The following is a 15,645-nucleotide window of genomic DNA, read 5'->3' as shown; positions in this document are numbered from 1 at the left end:
GTCCAGATAACCCCTGTGCTCTGAACAGGTACAGCAAATACTGCATATTTTGATGACCTCTAGGGGTGGGAGGCCAGCGGAAAGTGGCCTCAAGGTTATGTCCTCTGAGCTGAGTTTTTTTTTTTTTTAATATTTAATTATTTATTAAGCATACAATGTACTGCTGGCATGGAAGGCACCAGGTCTCATTACAGATGGTTGTGAGCCACCATGTGGTTGCTGGGAATTGAACTCAGGACCTCTGGAAGAGCAGCCAGTGCTCTTACCCTCTGAGCCACCTCTCCAGCCCTGAGCTGAGTTTTTAAGGACAAGAAATGTAGAGAAAAGGGGAGAAAGAACAAAACTAATTGGTTTGAAAACTGTAGAGGAAGCTATGCCCTGAAAAAGACAAGGTGGGAGACCTTGACACAAATCTGTGAGCCCTGCACGGGCTGGGGGGTGGGAGTGGGGGGGAGGGGAGGGGAGGGGAGGTAGGTGACAAGACCCCACCTGAAAAGTTACAAACGGAAGACTGCCAGAGAAGAGCATGCAGAGGTGTCAGTCCAGTGCTCCCGCAACAAAGTGGCCTAGAAGAGGTAGAGAGGGAGCGCAACCCAGAGGTTCTCACCCACTCCAGCCCTGTGGCATCGCCAAGTGACGAGCCAGCAGCCTCACGAGGTGGCAAATCTCTTTCTTCATATAACCAGTTAAAAACGTCCCTGTCCCGGTTAGGAAGCTCTGAGTTGAGTGGTTCAGGCCACTGTGGTTACACACTCCTTAATGCGTTTCAGAAGGCCAGCCTGTGGGCCTCATTGTTCTGAACATCCCCACCCCTGCACCTACTAGAATGGCTTTTTTTTTTTCCTCAAACAGGAAATGGGATAGGAGATTGGGGAGGGAGGAGGAACAAGATTGGGGGGATCCCTAAGATACTACTTCCTAGGATTGATTCAGCAGGAAATACCTCAAAAATAGCCTTTCTTGTCATGTTTTGATGTGTGAGCCATCAGGAAACGTCTGTGATGTTCGTCTAAGCTGTGAGCACTCATTTAAACCCTGGGGTATCAGTGACAGGCTTAGCCCAGAATCAGCACAAACACAAGCAGCCTCGGGCATGGTGGTCTAGAAATGAAAACTAACCCGGTTTTGATCCCTTGGAAGAAAGGAGGAAGATCCATCTACTCCTGACCTTAGCCAGTGTTCTCAGAAGAGGAGCACAGACAGCCTTGTGACTGCACAGGCATGTTGAGGTCCTGAGCCAGTAGCCCAAAATGCCGGGGTTTGCTAGGAGAAGCATACAGAAGGTCTTTCCTGCAGCCTTCGGAGGGGGGAGGGGGGGACACGTGGGCTTACCGACAACCTTCATCTTGAATGTCTACTTTCCAGACACATAGACTAGATTTCTGTTGTTTTAAGGTGCCTGGCTTGGGGAGGTTTGTGACATCAGTGTAGTACATGCTGACTGCCAAATATGAGAATCTTGGGCTATCGTAGCACAATTGAGCCTGTGCCCCTAAACCCCTTACCTTTTGGGGCTTGCTCTCTACTTTGCAATACACTTAGTCCCACCGCGCTGCAGAGCAAGCTGAACTCTGTATAGAGAAAGGGTGGCTGCTGTAGCCCACGGCCCTCCCCGTAGTGACCTCACCTCTGCATCTCACCTAGCAGTGCAGGTCTCAACAACAGGGAGAACAAGCCAGGTGCGCGTACTGGACACCCCACAGCTCCGGCCGACAGGAAACAGCAAGAATGATCCGCATAGGTCCAGGATTGTCCAGTTTTGTGCCTAAGAAGAACACTGTTGAGAAACACGGTGCATGCAAATAAGATGTCGTAACCATGTCCTGATTCTGGAAGGGCCATGTGGTCGTCTTTGCCTTGCATGTCACTGAGAAATGCTGGCGGAATTCATCTGCTGTTGCATCCATCTTGGTCTCTTTTCTGACCCTGTGATAAAAATAACTCTGCAAAAGCAACTTAGGGGGATGGGGTTTCCTTCAGCTCAGTTCAAGGTCACATGTTCATTTTTATGGAGCAGTCCCAATGGTTGGAAGTTGAGGCAGCTAGGCGCAATGCATTTGCAGTAAAGCAGCAGAGAGAGGGATGGATGCAGTGGCTGCCAGGCTCCCATTCTCCACTTACACCGCCCAGGAGCCAACCTGGGGAGGCACCATCACAGTAAGCAGGTTTCCCACCTCCACATGAGAAACCCCATACAGGCACACACAGAGGCCTAGCTCATGGGCGAGTCTCGATTCTGTCTATGGAAATAACACAAATTACCACAGCATCAGCTCCTGTATTTAGTATCCATCACTAGGCTGACGTCAGCCATTGCATCCTGTGCACAAACCCTAACTGACTCTTGAATGAAACTGATTTCTTCAGTGAAATAGCATGAATCAATTCTTAAGTCTTCAGATAGGTTCTCAGAACCGAATGCTTTCTGATAGGGTTCAAATCCCACGTGAAAGAAAACCAGTAACTGGCACATGGGATCTCATGAAAGTGTCTTCACAAAGACATCCAATGAAGAGACAGTTTTAAGAGTGGGGGAAAATCTTGGCCAGGAGTTTATCCAACATAGGGTTAGTATCTATACAGAGAACTCAGACTAAATGTCAAGAAAATAAAAATAACCCAATTAGAAAATAGGCCCTGGAGCTGTACACAGAATTACCAAAAGAAGAAATAAATGGTTAATAAACATCTTTTAAAGGGTTCAAATTATTAGCTATCAGGAAGATGCAAATTTAAACGACTTTGGGATTCCATGTCCCCCTGATACCAATGACAGTCAAGAACACCACAGTGATGCTGGCAAGGAAAGAACACTTGTTCGCTGTTGGTGTGAGCGTGAATTGGTGTAGCCACTGTGGAAATCAGCGGGGAGGTCTCTCAAAAACCTGCAATAGAACTTGGGCATATACAAAAGGATTCAGTACCGTCCTACAAAAACGCCTGCTCATCCGTGGCCTTCGCTCCTGGAATCAGCCTGACAGACAATGGAAATGTGGTCGAGTTTTACTCAATCAAAGAAAAATGAAGTTAAGCAACCGCAGGAAAGTGGACCAAATGACATTGTGCTGTGTTCTAATGTGGATCCTGGCTTTGAGCTTTCAGACTGTGTGTTTACAAAACCAGAAACGGTCCAAGAGGAGCAGAGGGATGAGGCCTTAAGGGCTGAAGGATTAGAACTCAGATGCTGTGAAAATTGGGAAGTACTGGGGGTTGAAGGTTTAAGTGAGGCAGGGGATGGAGGAAAGGAATTGAGTGTGGGTTAACCATATACAAAATTCCTTTATAAAAATTCACCTCTGCATCTGATTAAAAGTAGAATTTTGTAAAGGTTCAAAAACAGGTACCCTACACGGATAGACAGAAGGTTCTTCCCTAGAGACATGAGTAATTAAATGAAATTTTCAGTGCTAGTTCCACGAGGAACTAATCAGAAAGGGCCCCTAAAACAAGACAAGCTATTGTTGCCTGCCATTGCTCTCGGCTGACAACCAGAACTAGATGATGAGACTGACTAAAGGCACACACACTACAGCTGGAACGGACCTCCAAACCTCCCTGGTTCCTCAAGAGTGACTTTAACTGGTCAAGGGCTTACAAGAAGTGACTGTTGGATGCTCTGTCCTGTCTGAGACATCTTTATCAACACCAGTAAGCCCTGCCCAAGGCTCAGGGACACAAGCCTAAGAGCAAACAGAATGTAAAAGCCAGAGGAGACGCAGTGTAAATACCATCTTCTGGGTGTGGCTGTGGTGCCCAGGAACTCATTACAAGACCCGCAGGGGACGAAGCTGAGAACACTGACTGCGGAAGGCGGCCCTTACTGGACTCAGAGGAGGGGGAAGGAGGGAGGGAGGGTGTCAGTGGGAGGTAGTTATGAAGCGTTATCAAGGGGTTAATGTATGAAATTGCCAAAGATAAAAAGATTCAAAACACTTCCACAGTTGAAGATTTTCCTAAGTAATGTAAAATGCTCCGTTCCCTATGAGTTAATCCCAACATTTACTGGGCGCTTCCTAACTTAATCACCAAGCTTTGAAGAGCAAGCCCTATGCCCATTGGGCGGGCACTCGACCCCAGCGCACTACTGAGCTACATCCCCAGACCAAATACTTAGAGCCAGTGTTACACTAAGCCCTGTCCACAGTAAATCACAGCGTCACAACCAACTCAGTACAGTGTTGCCCCTTCCCTGATAAGTAAACATGGATGCCATGTCTGGTTTCTATAAAACATAATATAAGATAGACTCGAGGCTGGGCAGTGGTGGCACACGCCTTTAATCCCAGCACTCGGGAGGCAAACAAACAAAGTTAAAACAGGAAGGAAATTAAAAAAGCGTCAGTGGGGGCCCATTCAGTTGGTGTCACAGAATGAAAGAGAAAAGGAGACCATGGGCTAAATGACCTTCAAAGGCCCCAGTGACAGACGACTTCATTAGTCCCTGCCTCTTAAGCTGTATACCGCCTTTCAACTGAGAGTCAGCCTACAGTAAGACACGTGCCCCTGAGGAACATTGCAGATTCAGGCAGTCTGTCCATAAGTGGGGGACTTGAGGTCTAGTGTGGTTTTCCTAAGGCAAAAGCACCATGCCAGCGATCTCCAAACTTCAGTGAATTAAAGTCACCTAAGGCGTGGCGCTACAGAGGTGGCTCAGCAGCTGAGAGTCCTGGCTGCTCCTCCAGCGAGCTCACCTGACAGCTCACAGCCATCTGTAATCCCATTTCCAGAGGAACTGACCCCCTCTTCTGGCCTCCAAAGACACTGCACACACATGCACAGACAGATGTGCAGGCCAAACACTTATACACATAAATAAATTTTTTAAAAAGTTTTTTAATTACCCAAAGAAATTTGATAAAATGCATATCCTGGCAAGGCATGATGGGACATACTTTTATCCTAGTACTTGGGAGGCTGAGGCAGGCGGATCTCTGTGAATTCAGGGTCAGAATTCCAGACTAACCAGGGCTAAACCAACCCTGACTTAAGAAAACAACAGTATAAAACTATACCTCAGGGTTCACTTACCAAAACTCAAACGAGCCTCGGGAAGTAGACATCAACTTTCACCCAAATGACTGGATACAAGAGGCCACACTTTGAGGAACTCTGCTCTGCAAGGAAATGCCATTTAGGACTGTTATTCTATTATTATTATTAGTTGCTACATATTTTCAATATCATATAATAATTATGATCATAGCATGCTTCTCTCAACATCGCCTTGCCTCTTGGGCATATGCAGTTTTTCCAGCCCCATTCATTGCATGGAAACTGGTTATCCATTGATCTATTCAATTAGAAAAATACCTAGGCAACCCCTATTATATACGAGGCCTGTGAACAGAGAAAATCGTTACCTGGTGAGTGAAAGATCTGCTGTGGTGGAGAGCAGCCGGGAGTCCCGCAGGCCCTCTCAGGGTGCCGCCTTCACCCTCCGTGTAGCACCCAGAAGTTAGTGACACGCAGAGCAGTTCAGTGAGTTTACGTTCTTTAGGGAACACGCAGGCCAACCATAGCCGGCTCCACTGTTTGCTTTGGCTTAGGCTGTGCAGGATCCTCAGGCCATGAAATGATGTCTTGGTCGCTGTTCTATTGCTGGGAAGCGATATCACGATGACCAAGATGACTCTTATACAGCATTTAGTTGGGGGCTTTCTTAAAGTTTCAGAGGTTTAGTCCATTGTCATTACTGTGGCAGGCAGGCATGGGGCTGGAGAGCGGCTGAGCTACATCCTGATCCACGGAGCGGGAGACACTGGGCCTGCTGGGGGCTTTTGAAACTTCAGTGTGCACCCACAGTGACGCACCTCTTTGAACAAACCACATCTCCTCCAATGCGGCCACACCTCCACCAGCAAGGCCACACCTCCGACTCCGCCCCTGACACTTCATCAGCTGGGGACGATGCCTGCAAATCTGTCCACCCATGGGGGCCAGTCTCATTCAAACCACCACAGAAAGTGACACTTGCTTTGCAGATTCTCGAATGTGAGCACAGGAGAGCTCCATCACCCTCCAGCTGAGGCTGGAGAGGCTGTGAGTAGACGCACTTAGAAACTGCCTCAACCTCATCATTGCAAAGCTCAGAGCAACCGAAATTGTAAAACAGAAATAGACATGGCAGCTGGTGTCCACAACTCTCGGAACTGGAACAGCAATTTCCCGAGCGTTTGGGAAGAGGTCCAGGTTAATTGCAGAACTGACGTCCTGTGCTCCGTAAAGTTGGGTCATCACGCATCGTGTCTCAAGTTTTGCTTTTAGAGAATCGTGACTCGGGTTTTAAGGGACTCTGAACTCTAAAGTTGCCCTCTGAGCATACAAATACCTAATGGGAGGCAAAATGTTCAAGAACTTTATCAACTACATCTTTAAAGTAGTTCACGGGGCAAGCACACACAAACACACGTGCACAGGCATGCACATACATACACACATACACAGGCACGTGCACACATGGTCGCACAATCACATACACTCACATGCTGGAGTCAGGACCAAGGCAGCTCTGATATACTGCCAAGGAGTAGATCACCCTGATGTGTCCTCAGGAACAGGCATCCTTTCATGTTTGCAGAGACTATATTAGTGACTCTCACATAATAGTCTATCGGTGAACAAGAGGGCACCTTCCTCCCTAATCCCTAGGACCTCATGATCTCCTGAGGAAAGCCTCAGTGTGTTGGGAAGCCTCCATCCTGCAGACTGTGCGATGTTCACCTGTCTTTGGAGTTTCAGTGGGCTCCACGAATCAACTTCCCAGAGCCAATTTCTTCATGAGGTGAGGGGTGTGCTGGGCCATGGTGTGCTTAGTACAGTGATGGAGTTTCTAGAGCTCAGTCAGGAATGTGCTGACAGGGTCAGCTTCCTCCACTCCTACAAACACACCAAACATAACCAACGTCAAGGAAGCAATCTCAATCATGATAGCCACAAAAATATGTCCTGGAATAAACCGAACTGGGAAAATCAAGGACCTCTTCAATAAAAACATTAATGTTGAAGACACTAAAGGGAAAGATCCCATGCCCTCGGGCAAGAGGAATCAATATCGTGACAATGACCATCCTATCCCCAGTGGTCTAGAAATCCCAAGCGGTCCTGTTGGGGGATATTCTTATTGTGCACTGTGTAAAGATGAGTCTTGTGATTGATAAAGAGTGGACTAGTCCAAAGGAACTATTCAGTTCCAAAGCAGGAAGAGGTTAGGTGGGACTTCCAGGCAGAGAGAGGATCAGGGGGGTGAATCTGGCACATCAAGAAACACCAGTGAGACACAAAGGAAGTCAGACATGCGTTAATGGGGGAGGTGAAGAGCCACGTAGCAGGATGTAGATTAATAGGAATGGGTTAATTTAAGTTCTAAGAGGCAGTGGGATAAACCTAAGCTAAGACCAAACATTAACAGTAAATCTCCATATCATTATTTGCGGGCCGGCAGACCAAAGAAAATCTGACAAGAAAGCTACACATCCCCATCAAAACTCCCGGACAGTTATTGAGGGAGAGTTTTTCTGTCATGAACACCTGCCCAGAGGTAGTACCTCCCACGGGCCTGGGCCCTCCCACATCAATTATTAATAAAATGCCTTACAAACTTCCCTATAGGCCAATCTGATGGTTTTTTTTTTTCAGCTGAGGTTCCCACCTCTCAGGTGGCTCTAGCTTGTGTCAAGATGATAATCTCTGTCATCAACTTGATAGACAACCTGTCACTTTTCTTTTTTTTTAATTTATTTATTTATTATGGATACAATATTCTGTGTATATGCCTGCAGGCCAGAAGAGGGCACCAGATCTCATTACAGATGGTTGTGAGCCACCATGTGGTTGCTGGGAATTGAACTCAGGACCTTTGGAAGAGCAGGCAACACTCTTAACCACTGAGCCATCTCTCCAGCCCAACCTGTCACTTTTCAACTAGAACTTTTGTTTATCATTTGTCCCCAGGATCTCATGAATATTAATATATTATAAAAGTACATTGAAAACTTAAGTGTCCAGCCATCTTTATAAAGTTAATCACTTTAGACGTTAAATCTCCTTCAAAAACATTCAAAGTCTCTGCAAAACTCCAAAATGTCCTTAAAAGTTCAAAGTCTCCCAACTGTGGCCTCCTAGAAAAATAAAAATTAAGTTAAATACTCTCTTACTTCAAGGGGAAGAACCAGGGCACGGTCACAATCTGAACAGAGCAAAAGCAGCTCTAACGGTGTGAATACCTCAGCGTCCGGGAGGCTGCGATTAACTCAAATGCTCAGGGCTCCTCCTGAGGGCTCGGGTTGCTGCTTCTCCCCTCTGCCCTCTGCAGCACACAGCTTGTCTTCTAGGCTCCGGCTCGCTCCACTCCCCACTGCTGCTGTCCCTGGGGATCATTCCTGGTACCGGCATCTCCGAAACGCTGGAGTCTCTGCCGCAACTGACCTGTCCTTTCACCGATGCCCCTGTTCTAATCCCCTTCAGGGACTCTGGTTCCGCCACACAGTGCCCGCAGTGCCGTGACTCAGCAGTTCTTCCTGACCCTGTTCTGCCTCCAAACCAGCACCACCTGGATGGAGCTTACACTCCCAAGTGCAGCCGCCAGCGCGAGGTGCAACTTCAAGCCGCCAGCGCGAGGTGCAACTTCAGGCCCCCTGGAACACAGCTTCTGTGTGCTGACCCTGCGAAAACACCCCCAGAAGATTTGACCTCGGTGATGTTGGTCTCTCCTTAAGCACCGATAATTTCTTAACTAAGCAGCAGAAGTGTCCCAGAACCACAAAGCTTCTACCTCAGGGGTTCTGGAATCTTGTTACTACTCACAGCTGATTCTTTAGCCTGAGCTGGCTGACCAGAACCACAGAGTCTTAATTCAAAGTAGCAAATGGCCCTGATAGACATCTTCGCTTCCCCTGCAACATCACAGGCCGGGTTCCCCTCGACTGTGTTGCTCCCAGCATTATCCTCTCGTTTTCCAGGTTTCACAACTGAGCTTTGAAAACTCAGCTTCTCTAGGACAACGTTCCAAAGTCCTTCTACAACCCTCCCCAAACATGGCCAGGTTTGTCACAGCAATAGCCCACAAACCTGTCACCAATTCCTGTCTTAGGGTCGTCGCTGTGATAAACAACAAGGAGCTGGTACAAATGCCTCGAGGAATGCTGGCTTACTGGGCCGTGGAACTGGTCTGCTCCCGTGGCTTGCTCAGCCTGCTTTCTTAGAGAACCCAGGACCACGTGCCGGGGGCGGCACCACCCACAGTGGGCTGGCCCCTCCCACAGCAATCTCTAATTAAAGAAATGCCCCACAGGCTCGCCTGCAGCCCCATCTTCTCAGCTGTGCTGGGTTTTCTCTGATTTGACTGAGCCTGTGCAGGTCTTACGCATGATGTCACAGTTCCTGAGTTCACGTGTGCATCAATCTTGTTGTCTCCAGAAGACACGGTTTTCTGGTCGTCACTCTGTCTCTTACAATCTTCTGCTTCCTCTTCTTCTGCTTCCTCTTCCAAGTAGATCCCCAGCCTTGAGGGAAGAGGCTAACGTACATTTGCTTTTTTTTTTTTTTTTCCGAGACTGGGTTTCTCTGTAGCTTTGGAGCCTGTCCTGGAACTAGCTCTGTAGACCAGGCTGGTCTCGAACTCACAGAGATCCGCCTGCCTCTGCCTCCCGAGTGCTGGGATTAAAGGCGTGAGCCACCACTTTTTAACTCATACAAACCTTGAAAGTACTGTTTTCTACAAACCGCCTTTATTGATGTTGGAATGACAGGCATTCAGAAAGTTCTCACACACCCCATTCTCATTACCTGGCTCTCAGTTTAGAAGAATGTCACACTGTTACTCCCAGGAGAGGAGGCAGGAATGCAGAGGGTGCTGGAGCTGTGAGCCTAGTAGACGACCAAGCACACAGAACAACTCTACTCACAAATTGGCCAATGTTTTAGGTCATATTCTCGGCTTTGAGATTGCTTTCCTTTTAAAACTAGGACCTTGTCTTCATTAGAGTTTCTATTGCTGTGTGAAGCACCATGACCAAAAGGCAGGCTGGGGAGGAAAGGTTTGTTCAGCTTACATTTTCACACCCACAGCTCTGTCCATCACTGAAGGAAGTCAGGACAGGAACTCAAACAGCAGGAACCTGGAGGCAGGAGCGGATGCAGAGGCCGTGGAGGGAGCTGCTTACCGGCTACTCGCATAGCTTCCCGCCTGCTGTCTTCTAGAGCCCAGGGCCACCAGCCCAGGGATGGCCCCACCCACCGTGGACCGGGCTGTCCACCGTTGATCACTGCCTTAGTTAGGGTTTCTATTGCCACAAAGAGACGCCACGACCATTGGCAACTCCTATAAGGAAAACATTTAATTGAGGGAGCTGGCAGTTTCTGAGGTTCAGTCCATAATTATTCATTATCATCACAGTGGGGATCATAGCAGTACGCAAGCAGACATGGTGCTGGAGGAGCAGCTGAGAGTTCTTCCATCTTTCAGGCAACAGGAAGTTGACTGAGACCTTGGGCAGGATCCTGAGCATAGGAGACCTCAGAGCACACCCCCACAGTGACACACTTCCTCCTACTAGTGCACCTCCCTGAGATGATGAGGCTCAGTGACATTCAAGCCACCACAATCACTAAGAAAATGCCTTACAGCTGGATCTCTCCCTCCTCTCTGATGACTCTAGTGTCGCACTGACACACAAAACCAGTCAGTCAGACCTAATTATTAAGAAATCACTTTTTAAGTGATGCATTGAGAACATAGGAATTTGTGAGGTTTGTGACTGACTGCCACCTAGAGGTTACTTCACTTCTCTGCGCTTGCTTGGTTGTATCCATTGGGAAAATACTCCCAGGACCTGCCCTGCTTCCTTCACTGGGTTGCTGAGAGTCCACAAGTCAGCTAGCAACTGTGTTTGCAATAGTTCAGTTGGTGTAAGAAGGATGCATGTTAGGACGCTCTATCACTTGACATCAGTGGAGGTCACTGCTAGCAATCCAAAATATGTCCTCACAGACGCAGCTGCACCTTCGTGAAGTTTCCCTTGTTGGGGAGAACACAGTCCTCAGCCGTTCTTTCAGCTTTGCGGGGACATCTGGGAGACACTGAAAATGGACCAAAGTAGGATCTGGGAAAAGAATTGTTACTGAAACTTCATGTAGGCTTGAGCTCTTGGCACGAGCCTATACAGGAGAATATCTAGGCACTGGTGCCAAGTGTTATTTATCCACCTTTCCCAAAGGTCCATTAGTTTAAGGCCGAATGAAACAGGCGGGGAAGCCTAGTCAAGCAGCAGGGACGGACAAATAAAGGAAGACCTGCCCGAGGCTGCAAGCCAATGAAGAGGAGCTTGTCCTCTGGGCAGGGGCGTGTCCTGCTTAACTGACAGGCTCCGCCTAGCTTCAAGTCAGTCCCGCAGCAGGACAGGACAGCTCATGAGCATGGGCTGTAGTAGGAAGTGATGGGGTTTAGCATTGAAGGGAGTCGTGAGAAATGAGCAGATGGAGGACAAGTCTAGAACACTGTAGGTGACAGTGGGGTATGAATTGGATTTATTTAAACCTGAGAAGAAATACTAATGGCAGGCTCCAGCTTGGGGACCAGGTGGTTATAGCAAGTTTAGTTCAGGGATAATCAGAGAGAGCCCTGACCCCAGGTTCTGCCTGGGTCCCACCCTGTCACCAAGGACTTGGGGACTCATCCCAAGGGCCTATGGTCAGTCAGCCCAGTCTGAATCGTGGAATGCCAATGCAGTTGCTGGCGTGGCCGGGATTCTACCCTCTAGGTAGAGTTGGGGGAAGTCAGGGTCAAAAGATGATGTTGGAGAAATGAAGGCGAGAAGACCAGCTCGTCCCAGACGTGCGAACAGCGCATGTGTGTGTGTGTGTGACTTAAAAGTCTTGGTCCACTTGAAGCTTCACTAGTTTCAGAAAAATAAACGGGATAAAACTATATGCAAGAACGCTGGAAGGTGTGATTGTGTGCAGTTAGCGGAGTGTTTTTTATATTTCTTTGAGTTTGGTGATTTGAGTCGACCCCTGGTTAAAGTACGGACTGGAACATGAGAATGTTCTAGTCAACATTTATAGACCTAAGTACAAGAGAACTTTTCTTCCTAATCCGAGTGAAAATAGAACCGTTCCATAGATAAGATGTACTGGACGACATTTGTGCTGTTGAGATTAAAAATCCAACCCAAAGCAAGAAGCCCAGGCAGGCTGCTGGAGTCCAAAGCTGTAAAACCGATCGCACGTAGATTGAGAGCTGCGAAACCTAAAGCCGGCTGAGGTAGAGCCCTGGAGACAGAAGGAACCAACAGAAAAGCTCCATGTGGAGCCCAAAGTGAGGAATATGGGGTGGGAAAGAGAACAGCAAGCTTGGGCTCTTCTCAAGCTGGGATTTCGGGAGTAGGGAGGGGCTGAGGGCTCACCCTCCTCCCCGCCCTCACAAACCCTCTGTGACTCTGCCCTGCTCTGTGATGCAGACCTGACTAGAGCAAGGCCCAGGCAGCCTCAGCTCTCAGCTGCCTCAGGCAGCCAGCCTAGTGACTCACACGATGGAAAAACTCTTCTCCTTTCTGAATACCGCCGCTGGGCCGCGGTTGGGCTCTCTTGGATGCTGATCCACCGTACCTTCCTGAGCGCAGGGGCTGCTTCTCCTGTGCCTGGTGTATGGAACACTGACGTCGTTTTATCACTGTGGAAACGCCAAGACCTCAGAAAGGTGAGCCCTATAGATTATTCTCTACTCATGTGTCCCATTTCTGTCCTCGTATTATTGGAGGGCTGTAAAGAGTTTGGCTGTTGCAGAGAGATGTCTGAAGGGGGATGCCCAGGAGAGGAGAGAACTCGGCTGCCCTAGGGCATGAGGCCTGGTAGGGCTGGGATTCAAGGAGAACCAAGGTTCTTATCTGGACCCACAGCCTACCTCTCTGAGTTGAAGTCCCATGATAGTCTAGGGTCAAGCACTGATTTGGGGTCTCACTGACTTCTTTCCAGATGGTGAGTTCCCTGAAGAGCAGTGTCCCCAATCCTTTAATCTGCCCTGCTCACTCTCATTGCCCTTCACCAGGCCTTTCCTAATCTGGGCAGCGGATGAGGTCCCTAAGGGCCTCTGAGCAAAACCTGTGTCCCCAAAATATAGGACCTCCAGAGGTCCTGAGCTGTGGCTGCTGGCCTGAACCATGCCTGGAGTAGAGGACCAGGAGCTAAGAGCCTGGAATGTGACCGCGCAAACTCCTTTAGTTTCCCAAAAAAAGAACAGTTAAAAATGACTGTCTTTCAAAGTTAATAAGAAGGAAACTGGTACTTGAGGTCAGTATTCATGGATAATAGATGTAGAAGAGAAACAAGTTGCCAGGTGGTGGTGCACGCCTTTAATCCCAGCACTCGGGAGGCAGAGGCAGGCGGATCTCTGTGAGTTCGAGGCCAGCCTGATCTACAAGAGCTAGTTCTAGGGGACTGGAGAGATGGCTCGCGGTTAAGAGTATTGTCTGCTCTTCCAAAGGTCCTGAGTTCAATTCCCAGCAACCACATGGTGGCTCACAACCATCTGTAATGAGGCCCGCAGGAAGAATACTGTATACATAATAAACAAATAAATAAATATTTTTTAAAAAAGCTAGTTCCAGGACTGTTACTGTTACACAGAGAAACCCTGTTTTGAAAAGCAAAAACAAAACAAAACAAAACAAAAAAAAGTTAATGCTGCCCAGAGCAGAACCAAGAGAAGACCAAAAAAAAAAGAAAAAAAAAACATTAATACTTAAAGCCAAGGTTCTTCCTGTCCAACCTGAGCCCCTCAAGGTGCCCCTTCCTGTTCTTCCATGAGTTTCCAGGCCCATGATCTGATAATGTCACTTGCTAGACACAGTGCCTCTTAAGGAGGAATTTTCAGAGAAAATGCTTACAGGTTCACATCTGAGCACACCTCAGAGCCCCGGTGACCCCCGTAGTCGCAGGCATTTGAGTGCTTGGTTCCTAGGTGGTAGTGGTGTTTGGGAGGCTTAGGGGGTGTGGCCTTGTTGGGGGGTGTCACTGGGGACAGGCTATGAGATCTCAGACCCACCTCATTTCAAGTTTGTTCCCTCTGCTTCCTGCCAGAAGCTCCAGATGTGAGTTGTCAGCTGCTCTTGTGGCCAGTGAGCTCTTAACTCTCTGGAACTGTAAGCCCCAAGCTGCTTGGGTCATGGCGTTTTATCACGTCAACAGAACAGGAACAAATGCAGTCGTTGGAACAATGTACCTCAGCACTGGGTCCTTCTCCTTTCTGGTCGGGAGAGGTTTAACCAGGTCTGTTGGCTGCTTGGAGTCACGACATCCATCTCCTGACATCATGTGCAGCGCTTTGTTCCCGAGTACTCAAATATCTGTGCTTGCCATCAAAGGACTCCTGTGGAGTCTATGTCTCAATCTTCATTTCTGTGTTACTTACTTTTGATGTTGCCACAATGAAATATGCCCTGACCAAAGCCACTTGGAGGAAGAGTTTGTTTTGGTTTATAGTTCAAAGGTCCACTCTATCCTGGAGGGGAAATCATGGCAGCAGGGGCTCGGTGTGACTTATTGCAAAGCAGCCACACTAGCCGGCCACAGAGGCCAGGCAGTGGAGGCACACACCTCTAATCCCAGGACTCTGGATTTTTACCTAAGTTGTCCCATTTACCAGTAAAGCCTCAAGAGTCAGACATTGGGCTGAAAACCTGCTGGGTCAGAGAAGCTGAGAAGCAACCTGCTGACCTTCCCTTTTGGCCATAGACCCTGCAAGAGAACCTCTTTCCACGCTGTCCCAAACCAAAAAGGCCTGCAAATTTCCTTCTCCTTCCTGTCTTCCCAGGTCCTTCGTACTCTTTATGGCTAATTCTTGTCGACCAGTCACTGGATCAGGAGATTAGCCTGATCCAAGGTTAGTCTGATTGACACAGTCTCAGAGTTTCACAGTGTAGTCAAATATCTCTCAACACATCTGAAGCACTGATACATGAGAGCTGTCGGCGTACTCTCTCCTCTGTGTGCAGTCCAGGATCCCAGCCCGTCAGCCAGAGTGAGCAGGAATAATAAAAACCCAGAGACAGATGTTGGGGTTCAAGCTGAAGATCAGAAAAGCAAAGCAGTCAGCCACTAGAGAACTTTTACCTGTACCAAATCTTCAGACCGAAAGGGTGAGAACCTGTCTCCATGAATCCTCAAACTCAACATTTCACTAAGTTCCTGTCTTCTCCCCTATGTGTTCTCCTCTCTGCCCAGCCATATGGCTCCTGTCTCCACCTCCCCAGTGCTGGGATTAAAGGTGTGTGATCCCAAGTGCTAGGATCACCTTTGTGTGAGCTCTGTTTCTCTTTTAGATAGATTCAATTTTGTGTAGCCCAGGGTGGCCTTGAACTCACAGATGTTTGCCTGCCTCTGTCTCCAGAGTCCTGGGATTAGAGGTGTGTGCCTCCACTGCCTGGCCTCTATGGCCGACTAGTGTGGCTGCTTTGCTCTCTGATCCTCAGGCAAGCCTTATTTATTAAAACATATATAACACCATTCCACCAGTGCCGCCGTGTAGTGTGGCTCCTCCAGTGTCACTAGCCTAATGTAGAAAGTGCCTTGAAGACATGACAGGGATTTGTTTAAGGATGGTAAATCCCACCACATCGACGACTGAGATTTACAATTACAGAGAAACTACTC

The 15,645-nt window shown here is 48.2% G+C and overlaps 1 long non-coding RNA gene across 2 annotated transcripts; it reads right to left on the bottom strand.

The window, feature by feature from the left end:
* Positions 1-143: 143 nt before the first annotated feature.
* Positions 144-9,177, bottom strand: LOC126502810 (uncharacterized). Of its 2 annotated transcripts, XR_007592060.1 has the most exons (6): positions 9,067-9,177; positions 8,223-8,660; positions 6,721-6,876; positions 5,361-6,328; positions 5,029-5,114; positions 144-1,765 (listed from the first exon to the last, which is right to left on the bottom strand). It is a non-coding gene; the product is annotated as an uncharacterized lncRNA (long non-coding RNA). The 2 variants fall into 2 exon arrangements; XR_007592059.1 differs by lacking the exon at positions 6,721-6,876.
* Positions 9,178-15,645: the final 6,468 nt, after the last annotated feature.

This window comes from Alexandromys fortis, unplaced genomic scaffold, assembly GCF_014885135.2.
Source record: "Alexandromys fortis isolate MF-2015 unplaced genomic scaffold, M_Fortis_MF-2015_v1.1 scaffold_1, whole genome shotgun sequence".
NCBI classification, from domain to species: Eukaryota; Metazoa; Chordata; class Mammalia; order Rodentia; family Cricetidae; genus Alexandromys; species Alexandromys fortis.
Note: the sequence above shows the minus strand (reverse complement) of the source record. Positions and strands in the feature narration are given on the sequence as shown.